Below are 12831 nucleotides of genomic sequence, written 5' to 3' on the forward strand. Positions count from 1 at the left end.
CATCATTGGTGGGCACACACCTGTAATCCCAGCACTTGGTAGGCTGAGGCAGGAGGATTGCCATAAGTTCAAGCCCAGCCTGGGCTACACAGTGAGTTCAATTCCAGCCTGCAGAGTGAGACCTTGTCTCAAAAAAAAAATAATAACAATAATAATAGCATTCTTCCCCTGGTCCCCAAAAGACTTACTTACATTTTTTATGTGAAATGCATTTAGTCCATCTCTATGAGTCACAAAAGTTTTTACAGTCCCAGTATTACTGAAAAGTCCAAGTCCATTGTCTCCTATGAGACTTAAGGCAAATTCCTTGCTGTAAGCCCCTGTAAAAATAAAAAAGAAACTTAAACACTTCCAGCATACAATGGCCTAGGGTAAACATTCCCATTGCAAAAGAGAACAATAGGAAGATAGAAAGAAATTTGACCAAAGCAAGACCAAAACCCAGGAGGGAAAACATTAAATTCTGTAGCTTCATGTCCAGCAACTGGGGCAAAGATATGAACTTAGGCCACCCCACCCCTATAGCACTGCTTGTTGCAGCTCTCATGGCATTTCTCTTAGAGTGACTTTGCTCACTTCTTGTTGCTTTTCTTAGCAGATATTCCATGTTCCTGGCTTCTCTAATTTCCGTGGGTCTCCACTACACTTTTGGCTTCATCTCATAGCTTCAAACGTTGTCCTCTTAGGGACACACTGCCTGGACTCTCAGGCCTTCTTCTGAAATCTGGATGGAAGCCTCCCTGATACCACAATTATTGCATTCTGTATGCCTGTGAAATGAGCACCATGAGGATGATGCTAAGGTCTGCTGCCAGCTCAAGCTGGAGCTGGGCCCCCTTGAATCATGGCTGCAGTGGCCTCAAGTACCTGGATGGCTGAGCACTGTGAACTAATTCCTTAGGTGGCCATTTTCCAGCAGTATGTTCTGGGGCTCTCTTCTCAAAGCAGAAGTCTTAGCCTGTGAAGGGTGCAATCTTGTTGATTCCTTACGTACCCTCAAAGCATCTCTCTATTGTCCTATTGTAAAGTACTTGGCTTCTTTTTAATGCTAATCTTTTCTACAACCAAGCTCTCCTCTCTCCAACTTTGTCAGTTCTTCCTTTCTGAGAAAACTGAAAACTTATTTTTTTCTTTTTGTTCTTGTTTCTCAGTGTGAATCTCACTAAAAGACAGAAACAAGCTGTATCCATGCCACAGTCTGAATGTTGGGGTCCCCTGAAATTTCCTCCTTCAACTCCATTAGTCCATCACCCTTAATCTCAGTCTCCCATAAAGTCTCAGGACATGAGCAAAATGTAGACAAATTTTCTGCCAGAGCATAATACATATGGTTTGAAGTTCAATTGCCAATGGAGTCTTTCTTCCCAACTGAAACCTCCTGACCTTATCTTTACAGTTTGCCTTTTTATCAGCATTCTAGTCTTCCAAGGCAGAATTTCCCATTAAGCTCAGTTTACAGCACTCTAGGGCTGCCTTTCCAGCTGGCATCTCCAAACCTTTCCAAACTTCTCTCACAAATGACTTCCAAAGGCTTCTGAACCATATGGTCAGGTTCTCTGTACTAAAATCTATATTAGTTAGGGTTCACTAGCCGGGCACGATGGTGAATGCCTGTAATCCCAGCTCTTGGGAGACTGAAACAGGAGGATTGTCACAAGTTCAAGGCCAGCCTGGACTACATAACAAAACTGTCTCAACAAAATAAAATAATAACAACAACAACAACAACAAAAATAATAAGTAGTAGTTAGGGTTCACTAGAAGAACAGAATCAATATATAATATATGTATAATGATACAAGAGATTTATTAGGTAGGCTTACAGGATCAGAGAGAAGTCCCAATAGCCATCTGTGAAATCAGAAGTGGAAGAATCTAGAATGGTTACCTGTTGTGTTTGAGAGCCAGAAGATCCAGTAGCAGTCAAAAGTTGAAAGCCAGGAAGTTCACTATAGAGTCACTATAGGAAATCTGTGTCAGAAAGTCAGAGACTGCCTTGGAAGGCTAAAGAATCTGCACTGGCCACCGACATCTGAAGGCAGTGGCAAAGACTAGAGCTCCTTCAAAGTAAAGGGGAGATTTCCTTCTTTCCCTTTTTATTCTATCTAGGATACTAGCCTATTGGTTGGTGCCACTCACATCCAGGGTGGGTCCTTAATCCTTAGTTTGTGGTTAATACGTCAATCATCTAGAGACACACCTGCAGCATTACTAACCTGTTAGGTGGTTCTTAAGTCAGGATAACATACCACAATTAACAACCACACTCACCATGGTGGAGAAACTACCTGGCCAGCTGTCTACATCACCTGGGAAAGGGGATCTGGTTGGGAACAGAGACTCTGTCCATTCATGTCTCACTTACTCAGATGGCACAGCTTTACTCAGTGTCCCCTGAAAGACCAAGCATTGCTGTCCATGGCATCCAAGATAGTAAATGTAGGGTCAGTGATGTGGGCTGTGAAAAGAATTCACCCAGGCAAGGATAAGAGAAAAGATCAGAATTTATTCAGGCCAGAGTACACTGTCAAGGAGGACAGCAGGCAAGGTTCCAAGAATGGAGTCACACTGTTAGGGTGAGAGGCTGTGGTCTTTGTAAGAGTTCAAGGATGTGAAAAAAAGGGTCTAGGCAGCAAATGTGATTGAAAAATGTTTTTTCTGGGTGATCTAGTACCTTGTAGATCTCCCAGGAGCACCTGCATTGTGCTTAAAATTATATGTTTAAAGGTGCAATTTGACAAAACCATTTCTTCTGGTTTACAGAGGCCTTTTAGCTTTGGATAAGGAGGGCTATACATATTAACCTTTAGAGAAAATGGGTTAGTACTCATTGGAAGAAGGGAGTGGGTCTCATATTAAAGGTTTGGTTGGTTGGTTGGTTTTGGGGGTACTGAGGCTTGAGCCCAAGGCCTTCCCACTGAGCTGCATCTCCAGCTTTTTTTTTTTTTTTTTTTAACACAAGGCTGTGCTAAATTGTTAAATTGTTCAGGATGGGCTCAAACTTGGGATTACAGGTATATGCCACCACTCCCAGATGAAGGTTTATTTTTATCTTGTGTAGTTTTGATTAGTGTTGGTATATTGTCTTATGGCCTCCCAAGAGTGGGGTCAGGGTGGCTTTAAGGAAGTTCTGCTGGTAACTTGTGTGGCCAATGGTCAGGACTATTCTAGGTACTAGAGAGATAGCAATAAAGGATGTTTATATGCCTATTAAAAATAAGCCAGTGCAGGGCTGGGGATTTAGCTCAGTGGTTCCGCTGTCTGCCTCCCAAGAGCAAGGTCCAGAGTTCGATCCCCAGTAAAAAAAAAAAAAAAGCCAGTACAGGGCTGAGAATGTAGCTCAGTGGCACTGCACCTGCCTGGCAAGCTCTAGGTCCTGAGTTGGATCCCTGGTACAGGGATGGGAGGGGGTGGTGGCACACACTGTGATTCCACAACTCTGGGAATCTGAGGCAGAAGAATTACAAGTTTGAGTCCAGCCTCGGCAACTTTCAACAAGACCATGTTTAAAAAAATAAAAGTGAGGGGCTGGGGATGTAGCTCATTGTGAACACTCTGGGTTCAAAAAGCCCCAGGTTGGGTAGAGGGGAGCATGGGATTCCAGGCAGCAGCAGCCTTGGGGCACAAGGTGGGGTCCCCCAGGCCTGAAGACACCCCAGCAGACAGGAGGAAGGACGCCTTGTTGCCAGACTGCCCCAGCCGGCCCCCAGGCTGCCAGTGTTCACAGAGGTACTTCCTGTTATCATTTACCTTGGCTGCTGTTTATTAATAGGGTCTATTAATAGACTTCTGTGGGGTTTTTTGCTTTTCCTAAGGAACAACTTCTAGAAGCAGCACTCTTCACCAGTTATCCCACCTCATTTAATGCTTTAACTTTGGAAATTGCTCTTCTATCCTTACCTCTCGATCTGGCTACTGATGTGTCCATAGCAACATACAGTCATGGAGCAGAGAACAAGGCAGATTCAGTCCCTGCCCTCAGGAAACATGGAGTGTTTTTATTTTTGTTTTTGTTTTTGTTTTGGTTTTGCTGTGCTCCAGAGGATTGAACCCTGGACCTTTGCACTAAGCTACAACCCCAACCTTTTTTATTTTTTATTTTGAGACAGGGTCTCACTAGGTCACTAAGTTGGCCCAGGCTGGGCTCAAACTTGCAATGTTCCTGCCTCAGCCTCCCAGAATCCTGAGCTTAAAGATGTGTGCCACCATTCCTAGCTAGAAGTGTGTGAGTTTTGTGACAGGCAGGTCCAGAGGAGCTTGGAGGCTGGTTTGGTCTCTGCCTTGGGTAGCATAGCAGAGATGGCTCAGCTAGGCTACCTAGGCTGCGGGGGACAGCTGATGTCACCATTAGTAGGTAGATGTCAGTTCTTGTGCACCCAGACTCTTCAAGGCTCTCCCAGCGTCCTTGGCGTGCAGCCCTGGGCCTCTGTGCATCAGCTGGGATTCTCCAAAGAAGCAAAACGAATAGGGTGTATAAAGTGATATATAAGAGGAGATGCATTATGAGAATTGGCTCACACTATTAGGTGGCTGAGAAGCGCCATGATCTGCCTGCTTCTTGCAAGCTGGAGACTCAGAAAAGCTGGTAGTGTCAGGATCCAAAGGCCCAAGAACCAGGAACAATGATATTGAAGAGCTCAAGAAGGCGGATGTCATAGCTCAAGAAGATAGCGAGCTCGCCCTCCAGGTACCTTTGGGCTCTATTCGAGCTCTCTACTGATTGGATGATGCCCACATGGTGAGCATCTTTACTCAGTCTGCTGATTCACATGCTCACCTCATCTGCTCATCCCACCAGAAATAACTGGGATTACTAGCTATCTGGTCATCCCTTAGCCTAGTCAAGTTGACATAAAATTAACCATTGCTCTTGGCAAGTACCCTTCCCATTGTTGTTTGATGTGTTTCTTGCTCTTCAGAGAAACTACATGTTCCCTCTTCCTTCTCAGGCCAGCAGGATGGGGTGGGTCCTTTCCCCTAGAGAAGGTAGAATTTCCAGTTTGCTGGCTGAGGCCACCCTCTCCGCCAGGACACTGGTGAGGAGGCGTTTGCTGGGCTGAGAACCCGTGCTGAGGATGCTGAGTTTGGGGTACTGTGGACATCCTGATCCTCCCTGCTCTAAATGTTCCCCGTGAGCTCTAGTTATATCCCAAGACACCAGTGCTGTGTGTTTGACCCCTGGACATGACAATTCTAGCAGAAAAAGACCAGGAACAAGTAAGTACCCTAAGTCATGAGTGTTACCAAGATGACAAAGTGGGGGTAACTTTAGATTTGGCCTGGAGATGTTATTGGCTGGGTCTTTTGGAGGCAGAATCTGAGTTAGAGGGCAGCATGCAGTAGTGTCATATAATTAGTACCTGGGAAGGGAGGGACAGGGAGCCAGGCAAGCAGGGAAAAAGAATTGAGCTGTAGTTCAGGTCCAATGTCAGCTCTGGGGAGGTTTGAGGTGAGAATGGCCCTTCAAAGCTATCCTGAGTTAGAGATGACTAAGTTCCCCTCCACAGGTCATTGATCAATCCCTGGACCTGGGCAGCTCTGGATGGGGTGCAGCTTAGAGGTTCAGGCTGTCTGCCAACAGGACCCTAGACTGATGTGGTGCATCTTATGTTCACCAAGAGGAGCTTCAGGCAGACTGTCTGGAGGAAGGGACACTTTACACAGAGGATGCAGGGGCAGGCAAGGATAGAAAAGAGGCCCAGGCAAAAGGGACAGTATGTAAGAAGACCCAAAGGTAAGAGAGAAAGGTACACTCAAGGAGCCATATGACCCAGAAGGAAAAGTCAATGGACTCATTTTAAAACAAAGAAATAGAACCGCAGTGAGGCTATGTGACTAGTTCAAAACAATGTTACTAACACATGATGGAGCCTCATTTGAACCATGGCTGTGACCTCAGAATCTAGAGTCCTTCTACCACTCCCCACTCTGTCCAGATGCCAGCCATGGTCATTCTTCCTTCTCCTTTGGGATGGCCATAGTTATTCCCCACTCTATGCCTTGCATGTAGTGTCCACAGCTCTACTCAGTGAAACACTAACATTCCTTAGATCCTGGGTTCCCACTTGGATCAGTTTTAAGGTCAAATGTTGGTTTGTTGCCTGGAAATTATAGTCAGTTCAGCCAGGAACTGAGGTCAGGGCTGAGATTACAGGTGGATCATGATGGAAATTCTGATCAGCGTTATGGTTTAGTTTGGGGCCAGGTTTAAAGGTTAGTCTGTAGTACAGGCTCAGCTTAGAACTGGTGTCCAATAGTCTACAACAAAGATCAGAGCTTGGTCTGAGAGCAAGCTCAGGGCTCAGCTTGAAACCAGGATCAGGGCTTAGTCTAGAACTAGGTCTGAGGTCAAGGCTCAGTCAGAGCCAGCCTTGGGTCTTGGCCTGGAACCAGTCAAAGTTCAACTCTAGTCTGAGCTCAGGGGTGAGAGTCTATATCCAAGTCTGCAGAGGTACCCAACCCCCATCCCAGACTGTGCAGTCAGTGGCCTGCTGGGAACCAGGGCACACAGCACAAGGTAAGTAGGTGGATGACTGAAGCTATACCTGTATTTATAGTCATTCCCTATTGCTGGCATTATCTCCTGAGTGCCGCTTCTTTTCAGATCAGTGTGGCATTAAATTCTCATAGGAGCATGAACCCTACTGTGAACTGTGCATGTGAGGAATCTAGGCTGCTCACTCCTTATGAGAATCTAGTGCCTGAGGATCCAAGGTGGAGCTGAGGCAGTGATACTATCACGGAGGAGTGGCTTCAAATACAGAGTAACATTAGCAGAGAGGTTTGACTGTACAGAAGCCATAATAAATTCATTGCTTGCAGACTCATATCAGAACCCTATCAGTGAGTAGCAAGTGACAATTAAGCTGCATCTGGTGGCAGGTCACCATGAGATTGTGGGGTAGACTGGATGTGAGCAACACACTCTATGCGTTACTATTTCCAATGATCCATAGTTGGGACCATCGAGTTGCAGGAAAACAAGCTTAGGGCTCCCACATATTCTTCATTATGGCGAGTTATATAATTATTTCATTAGATATTATAATAATGTAATAATAATAGAATGTAATAATATAGTAATAATAATAGAAATAAAAGTACACAGTGAATTTAATGTGCTTGAATCATCCCCACACTCTGGACCATGGGAAAACTGTCTTCCATGAAACCAGCCCCTAGTACCAGGAAGGTGGGGGACCACTGTGAGAGTGGATTGAGGACTGCTGGAACTCTGGCTTCTCTGGTCACAGCTTCCAGCTGCTCAGGCCTCAGTGGAAGCTGTGCCTGAGGTGGCACAGCAGGAAAAGACCAGTGAGGACCAGGACACTGTCACTGTTGGCCCTCATAAATGTCCCACCCCATCACAGTGCTGAGCTCCAAATCTAGCTAGCCCCTTCCCTAACCCAACACACATACAAACACACACACACACACACACACGCATACATACCACACTACACACACACTAACACATTTCATAAACATGTGCACATGCATACCCCCACCCAACATGTGTGCCCACACAATACTACCCCACATGTGTACGCAGACACACCCCACGTGCACACAGAGACAATGTGTAGGAAGCAGGGATCCAGGCATGTGGCCCTTGGAAACACTGTAGTATTCCTGGTGGCTGGTGGCTACAGGGCCCAGCTTGTGCAGATCAGATGGGGGCTAAGGAAGTCAGAGTCAGTTTCTAGTCAGCACCAGACATGGTTGTGGAGAGAAGAGGTGGCTCAGGCTGCAACTTGCCCTAGCCAGCCCATCACCAGAGCTTCAAAGCCACCACCTTTAGAAGCCCAGGCCTCTGTAAAACTCTCCACATCACCATGTGAAGCGCAATGGCCAGATGCAGGGGGAAGAGCCTTGGCTAGATTCTGGGACCTGAGTGCCACTGCCTTGCTTCCTTTCTCTGGGCCAACTAAAAATGGGAATAAAATAATTTAAGAAGCATAAGTATTTGACAAATGAGGAAACTGAATCCAAGTCACAGAGGGAAGAATCTGGCCCAAGATCACATAGTCCAGAGGGGGGCAGTGTGGAGACTTGAACTCAGGCCTGCTGGCATTGATGTCAGTTGTCTGGCCAATTTGGCCTCTTTTACCTCAGAGACCCATCTGTCCATGCCCCAGGTAGGCTCCCAGGAGAAGGCAGTGAAGAAAAGAAGGGATATGCAGGGGGCAGGAAAGACACTCCCTGTGGTTCTACTGGGATCATGGAGTAAATTAGAATCGAATACATAAGAACTCAGGCCAGTTCTGTGCTGGAGAAGCTGCAGCCCTGGACTCAGGTTCAAATCTAAGTTTCCCTGCACATCTGCTTCACCTCCCTCAGCAAGATGCAAACCTCCACCTATGAAGGGAGATAGTCAGAGTCATTTCCTCTTTTGTGACTATTAGATCAGAAGCATGGCAGGGTGAGTGATCTGTAGATGCTGCCACTGCTGCCACACTAGCCCAGCCTACCCAAGCTCCCTCACTCTCCTTGCCCAAACATATTGGTCTTTCTCTGACCCCAATGTGTCACACTCCTCCCTGGTTCAGGACTTGGGACATGCTGTTCTTTATACCCACCCTATCCTGCAAAAGTCACTTCCTTAGAGCACCCCCAGATGTGACCAGCACATTCTTCACATTGCCCTTTGAAGCACCTGTCAGGAATGTAGGGCTGGGGTTATATGAGTAATAGGGCATTTGGAGGAACTTTTCCATTTGCCCCAAAATTTACAACTGGGGGCAGAGCTGGAGTGAAGAATTGATGGGGCTGGGGATGTAGCTTAGTAGTAAAGTGTGCACTTGGAATGTACAAGGCCCAGGGATCAATCCTCAGAACCACAAAAAGAAAACTGTTGACCACTGCTGTATTAGTCACTTTCCCTCATAGAACCCAACACCCACAAATTAAAGGAGAAATTTAGTCTGGCTCACGGTTTCAGGGGATTCAGTGGTTTGCAGGTTCCATGGCAGAAACCTCATGGTAGAAGGGTGTGGAGGAGCAAAGCTGCTTAGTTTATGGTGGCCTGGAAGTCGAGCAATGAAACAGTGTCCGAGAGGAACTGGCTAGAAACTAGATATAGACCCCAGGGTCACATCTCTGTGACCCACCTAGACACACTCAGGAGTGTGCTTTGCTAGGCCTATCTTAATCCAGTGAAGTTGGCAAATCAGGATTAACAGTCACAACCACAAATTCTTTAGTTAATTTTTATTTTTATTAATACACATCTATAGTACATAATAATTATATTCCTCATGGGGAGTTGGTACATGTGCATAACACATCTGAATTCTTTTTTCATACCCTCCATTATGGCTTGTATCTAGATTTCCCCCAAAGCCTCATGCAGTCATAGGTGAGATTTCTTGGAGGTGGCAAGGATCTAAGGTGTGTGATGCTTGGATTAAGGGTGCCCCATTCTGGGTATGAGTGCTACCTACCCAGAGAGAATACAAGGGACAGAAAGAGGGCCATTGTTGTCACTGCTGCCTGCTGCTTGCTGCCTCCTCCCTGCTCTGCCATAAACTGTTTCTCCTCTGCAATGCCCTTCTGCCATGCCACCCCGCCTTGGAACCAGCCAACTATGGATGAAACCTCTATAACTATGAGCCAAAATAAGCCTTTTCTCCTTTAAATTGTGGATGTTGGGTATTCCGTCTCAGCAATGAGAAAAATAACTAAAACACTTCCCCTTGTTCCCCTCTTCTTCTATCTCTTGGTTCCCTTCCCTTTTGAGAAAGATCTCACTGTTTTCCTATTATTTATTATTTTGTTTTTAAATTTATTTATATTTTGGTTTCTCATGTAAGAGAAACCATGTAATATTTAAGCTTATGTGTCTGATTTATTTCATTTAAGATTATGGTCTGGAGGTGCATCTATTTTCCTACAAATGTCTCGTTTATCTTTCTTTATAGCAGAGTTGTACTCCATTGGCAACCACAAATTCTGAAGGGAAGACCTCAAAGCTGTGGTCAGATACCCCTTCTAGAGATCACTGAGGAGGCAACTGACCAGTCTACCCCTCCACTTTTAGATTGGAGTGGTGGACAGGGATTCCTAAGGGATGTGAAGCTATGAATTCTCCCTTTCTACCCAGAGACTTTTCCCAGCCAAGTTCAATTGCAGAGGCACCAAGAGAATTACACAGTGTTATGGAGAGGGAAAGCCCTGCTGGAAGGGGAGGCTGGCATTTCCTCCTGGGGATATCTGCTGGTGTGGCAGACTTGTTCTGCACCCTGAGCTGATCTGAGCAGGGAAGGAGAGAAGTGGCAGGGTGGCAGAGCTAGCCACAGGGCAGCCCAGGTGCCTGCCATTCCCTGAGAATCAGCAGGGATCACAGAAGAGAGCTGACCTCAAGCCATCTTCTGGTGCCCACTCAAGAGGAAACCCACCACCCCATCATGCAAGGGCCCCAGCAGCACAAACCATGGGCGCATGGCTGCAAACCAGAGCTGGGGTGGGGTTGGGAGAGGTTAATGAGGAGGAGATACCCAGATCAGGGAGCTGTGGGGTCCAGAACTCTCATAGGACCCCCCAAGAGCACACAGGTGCAGCACAGAGCACTGCACGCTGAGGATGTTGACAGCTGATGGAATCAAAGCAGAGAGGGGAGGTCAGCACCACAAGTGGACAGGCCTGGAGACATCTCCTGTGGGGTCCCTGTCCTCTCAAGCCTCATACCAGAGCAGCCAGGCCTTAGACTGGAGGGGGAGGAATGAAGTCTTAACACAGACTACAATGTGATGAACCTTGAACATGTTATGCTAAGCGAAAGGAACCAGTCATGAAAGCTGGATGGTATGTAACTGTGTGTGCTCGGCACGCCCAGGATGAGCAAACTCATAAGGGACAGAAAGCAGATGAGTGGTTGGCTAAGGTGATGCAGGAACTGAGCTAGAAGACAGCATCAAGTTTATAAGTGGGTGGTGGGAAGGGGAAGCTGCAAAATGTATCACATACACATTATAGGAACACAGTGGACCCTTGAGTTACAACTAGCCTGACACACAAACAACTTGGGTTACAACCATAATCTTAGTTTTAACTTACTACCAAAGTCTTGAGTTACAACCTGAACGCCAGTCTCTTGTGCTTTCAGATGGTCTCAGATACAGATTTAACCCTTAAAGGGTTCTGGAAGGAACATTATGACATCCTTTCCTGTGTGGGGTTAATTGGGAAATCCTGGGCCAATGTCTCTCTAAGGATACTGAGATCTGCCTGCATACAGGAGAGAGACTTTGAAGGCTGTGTAGAGGAGCCTGAGCCTTCAATTGACCAACCTGAGTTACAACCAGCCCTTGGGAATGAATTGAGTTCATAAGTCAAGGGTCCACTGTACTAGAAAGAGCAGAGAGAAAGGAATAGGAGGAATATATGAATCAATAATACCTGAGAATTTCCCACACAGATCCAGGAAGCTCAGAGAATGCCAATCAGAATAAATACAAAAAGCCCCAAACCAAAAAACTACAGCTAGGTGTATATGCATCAAACTACAGAAAATCAAAGATAAAGAAAAAAAATTTCAGAAGAACCCAGAGAGAGGAAAAATACCTCACCTGTAAGGGAGCAAAGATCACTACATCTGACTTTTCAGAAACACATAAACAAGATGAGAGTAGTGTGGAATATTTAAACTGTTAAGAAAGAAAGAAAGAAACCCCCCCCCACCAACCTAGAATTCTGTACCCTGTGAAATTATCCTTTAAAAGAGAAACAATGATTTTCTCTGACAAACAAAAATTGAGAAAATTTCTTCCCAATAAACATGTCTTGCAAGAAGTGTTCAAAGAAGTCTTCAGACAGAGAAAAATGCTATAGTTCAGAAACTTGAATGAAAAAAAGACAGGAAAAGCAGTGGAAAAGAAATGAGTGAGGGTAGAATTAAAACTTTTATTTTTTCTAAAAGATTAGGGATTTCTTTTGGGGAGGTGATGAAAATCTAAAACTAAATGAAACGCTGATATAAAATCTATTGAATTGCACACTTTAAGCAAATGATTATATGATCCTTGAATTCAAGGATGTGACAATATAGCTGTTATTTAGACATGGAGGGCCATTTAGTTTGGAAAGTGAGAAAGTTCTGGAGATAGACAGTGGGGAATGGTTGTAAGACAGTATGAATGTAGTTAATGCCCTTGAACTCTACACTTAAAAATGGTTAAAATGGTAAATTTTATGTTATATGAATTCTATCAAAGCTTATTGATTTTTTTTCCCCAGTACTGGGGATCAAACTCAGGACTTTGCATTTGCAAGGAAGGTGGGATGCCACTGAGCTAGATCCCCGGCCCTTAAAACTTATATATATACCAGGACTTTGGACTGAGTTACATCTCCAGTGGATTTTTTTGTTTGTTTGTTTGTTTTTGTTTTTTTGAGACAGGGTCTTGCTAAGTTGCCCAGGCTGGCCTAGAACTTGTACCTCCTGCCTCAGGCTCCTCAGTAGCTGGGATTACAGATGTGCACTATTTCACCCAGCTTCTACCATAATTTTTAAAAACAAAATTTTAAACAGAGAGGGGGAAGTACCCCAGAACGAAACCATGTGCTCTCGATATTAAACTTAGAAACAAGCCCCAGCCTTAGTCAATATCTGAGAAGAGAATGAAGGACTCCCCCACTGCACAGAGAAGGAAACAGGCTCAGGGAGGTGATGGTGCTGCAGAAGACCACACAAGGAGGCACGTGGAGGGTGGGACTAGAACCCAGAGTCTGCTCCATGGCCCAGGCCTGCACTGGCGGGGCTAGATTCCACAGAGAGCTCCTCCTCCAGCTGTGTACATCTGTCAGCCTCTGCGGGATGAAGCAATACCCTGG

This window comes from Heterocephalus glaber, unplaced genomic scaffold, assembly GCF_053883595.1.
Source record: "Heterocephalus glaber isolate CG9 unplaced genomic scaffold, H.glaber_assembly_v1.0 deba00001452, whole genome shotgun sequence".
NCBI lineage: Eukaryota > Metazoa > Chordata > Mammalia > Rodentia > Bathyergidae > Heterocephalus > Heterocephalus glaber.